Source organism: Silurus meridionalis, chromosome 3, assembly GCF_014805685.1.
Source record: "Silurus meridionalis isolate SWU-2019-XX chromosome 3, ASM1480568v1, whole genome shotgun sequence".
NCBI lineage: Eukaryota > Metazoa > Chordata > Actinopteri > Siluriformes > Siluridae > Silurus > Silurus meridionalis.
The window spans coordinates 27,820,846-27,824,832 of record NC_060886.1 but is presented as its reverse complement, the minus strand read 5'-3'; positions in this window follow the sequence as shown (position 1 = coordinate 27,824,832).

The window sequence follows — 3,987 nt, the reverse complement described above, 5'->3', positions numbered from 1 at the left end:
CATTCAGCTGTATGCTTTTTTTTCAATTCTGCCTCACTTGTAAAATCATTTTGGTTACAAAAGTGTAAGGAAAGTATAGTTAATGGTTTTTCAGTGTGTAATTGTTTAGCATTCTTGTAAAGCTAATCTCCATTACAGTTCACTGCAATTCAGACGTTCCTGAGTCTTAAAAACAAAAGCGCCTAGCTCCATTATCCCTGAATACATTTTCCTATAAATATATACACTTTCACTGTCTCAGTCCCATTTTCTTTGTTTAAACTCTCATGCACTTTTACTCTTTTACCTGAGTGACTGTGTATCTCATCTAGCAGACGTCTTTCATGCATAAAGTTGGGGTGTGATGATGTTTAGCATTGTTGAGCAGCTGTATGGTGGTACAGTGTGAGTTTCGGGGTTCACTACTCTCCTCCATAATCATAAAAACAAGCCAGTATTTGGATTAGAGATTGGGGTGTGTGTGTTTGTGCGTGTGTGTGCGTGTGAGCATGCTTATGTGTTTGTGTGCACATGGCCTTCAATCAAACGTTAATCAATCAGTGGTGTATTTCCATCCCAAACCCAGTGTATATGGATTGGACTCAGGACAATCCACCACCAGCATAGTAATGTCAATGCCAAACTATGGATATGTTTATGTATTTTTGTCATGTAATTTGAAAATCTTATTATATTGTAAGTGTAGTAAAGAAGATTTAAAAACATTTGTCATGCAATTTGGCATCATGTTGGTAAAACAAAAAACTTATACCTTACCTCATATTTATTTCAGATAATCTGAAATTATTGATCTGATGTCTGGTGCATGATTCTTTCTATCTATTTATCCATCTGTCTGTCTGTCTGTCTGTCTGTCTGTCTGTCTGTCTGTCTGTCTGTCCGTCTGTCTGTCTGTCCGTCCGTCCGTCCGTCCATCCATATATAGTACCCCATACTGACAAAGTAAAAACTGAATTCTAGATATAAAATGTAGATTTTTACAGTTAAAAAACTGTCACATCTCACTTTACTTAGTTTAAGAACATTTGGCAACAATTACAGACTCTTTATAGATTAGACACAACAAGCTTTGAACACATGTATTGGTGGATTTTCTGCCATTAATCATGGCGAATCCTCTTATGCTGAGTCAGGTTGTATGGTTGTATGTTGGTAGACAGCCACTTTAAGATATAAAAAAGAAGAAATAATTCAGAACTTTAGAAATCTTATCGACTCTTAAAAGCATTGACACTGAAAACTTTTAACTCCGTACATGTAGTATGTCGAGTATAAGTCACTGTTTTAAGTTACAGTAGAAAGCATAACTTTTTTTTTTTATTAATTTGCCAGTGCTTTGCGGTTATATAACGTTTTACCACCTTCGGAAAATCAGAATCGACAATGCAAAAGCAGTGAGTCATCAATAAGTTGATAAACTGATCATTTGCAATGACTTCACTCGCAGTACAGAAAGCAACAAACACTCAACATTTACAACAGGAGGGTGAAATCAATGCTTTATTATGGCCAAAAAAAAATTATTCCAGTGTATGAACTATGTCTATGCATGAAATTAGAGCATTACAGATCTCCAGTCTGCTCTTCAGCAATTCAGAAGCAGTCACAATTAACACCTTGCTAATGAGAAGCAGCCTTAATCAGTCTCAAGGTACAATAGGCTAATTGTAACCATGCATGTTAATTTTTGTCTCAATGACAAGACAGCGATCCAGTTACAAGAGCGTTAGGCAAGCTGTGAGCAGAATGAGGAGAGCTATGTGAGGAAACAATCACTGCATAATGAATATTTTACATATTGACACACGGATGTGTGCACATTCACTAAATAATGTGTGTTATATCAGGGCTAATTGTGTGAGAAAGAAACTGAAAACACACATTGTATTAATATTTATGATATAAATACATAATTAAGATAAAGCCAAATTGATTTATAATCTGTAAAATCCCACACTATAAAAATAAACGGACCACAATAAGTTACTGTATTAATAGATGATTGCTGTTTCCAAATCCAGTGTCAGTGTTAATGAAATATGAACCACAATCTTGCTTATGAAATAAATGTATTTGTATATGCATATATAATTGCTTAAATATAGTTTATAGTGCTGTCAGAATGAGTAATTTAGAGCATGTAGTGTAGAAGACACTATAATAAATCTAAACTGTGCAGACTGAGCAGTGTTCATTAGCATAAAACCACCACTAAGAGCACCAAATATAAAAGCATACATTTTAAGTATACATTTTTGACTACCGTAATTTCCGGACTATAAAGCGCACCCATATAAAGTCTACATTGAAACTAATAAGCTGTACAGACAGTGTCTGTTACACAGTGTAACGGGTGAAATATGTTGCGCTTCCTTTAAGAGCAGAGAGGTATTTTGGGAATAGCCTGCCGCAGCATTTTTCCGCTATTACTGCATGTGTGCAAGACCGAGGAATATGTCCTTATTATTTTCTGATGCTCATTTCTAAGTTTCTTTGACTAACCCGTAACGCTGTTGCCAAGAAAAATAAAAAAGCACGAGTTTTGGAAACCTCTCTGTGCTTATATGATTTCTGTTGTAACTGGAGTTAGCGAGCTCTCCCTTCACCCAGACTCAACGCGCTACAACGGCTTGTATCTAAACAGTAGCCTACCAAGAGAGTCATTGTTCACTGTCTTCCTCCTTCCTTTCACAACTATTTGTCTCTGGAGTTTATCTTTTGGCATCGTCGTGCGTTTAAAAATCACCCGATGGAAGTTTTTTCTCCCGATGCCATGCAGCTCAGAACATAGGTGAAGTGCGTTTTTTCGTTTTCGTTAGGAAATTTCATTGGTCTAATGTTATGGGGTTCAGTTTTTTGGCTTGAAGTTTGTGAAACCGGGAAAAACCCAGGAAAAATTTATAAATTAGCCACTTCGTTCTTTAAGCCGCGGGGTTCAAAACGTGGGAAAAAAGTAGCGGCTTATAGTCCGGAAAATACGGTACATTTTTGCATTATATTTGAATTAGCATACAAAGCTTTGTTCACCGCCATCATAACAATGTAAGATAATTAATTATAATGAGGTCATGAATCTTGGTATAGCTTTCACTGTGAAAGGAACGCACAGTTAGCTAGCAAACTAGCATGTAAAACCTAAAGCAGTGTGTGTTTGTTAAACTAGCTCTTTATTTAACTACATGAAGAAAGTTAGATTGCACTTTTACTAGGAATATGTTTATACTTTGAATAAATTAATATCATTTTACTGAAGTTTTATGTAGAAATTAGCTTTTTTTTCTTATAGACATTATAAACACATTGTTTTTCATTACCACGGCAACATCAACCAGATCATTGTTTTGTATCAGCAAACAAATTTTGCTTTTTAATCACTGAAATTTTAAGCATAAGAGATTAAAAAATTTCAATATTTTTTAGTGTACAAGGTGCAGGTGTTATGATCCAGAGCCTAATCCAAGAAACACTGGGAATGAGGTAGGAATACATCCTGAACGGAATGCCAAAACATGTAACGCTCAGCAGTAACCAAGGATTGAATCGACAACCATGGACCATTTTTTTTACTGGTGAGACGAGTAAATTGTGTAGGCCTTTAATTAATGGCCACTAATCGCTAGCTGGAAATCAATGAACAACTATTTTGCTAAGCACTGTTTTGTCTCCTGTTTTCAGCATTCAATTTAGCTCACCAAAGGCTGTTGTCTTGCATAAAATAAAACCACTTCACAATGCCTCCCACATGTGAAGTGTGTAGGATTTAGTTTTTTTACTGGTATAAAAAAGAGCATGCTCCACCAGAGTGCTGCATGCTGCTCAGCTCACCCCATGTGGGTGGATTTGATGAACCAGAGGAACGGTTCAAAGTAAACTATGCAGACACAAAGCCCGTTTTCCTCCGTCAATGGAACAGCTAAACCGGCTCCAAGTTTGCAAGTGTGTAAAATAAACTGGATATAAAATGAAATAAGTAACAAACCAGTGATG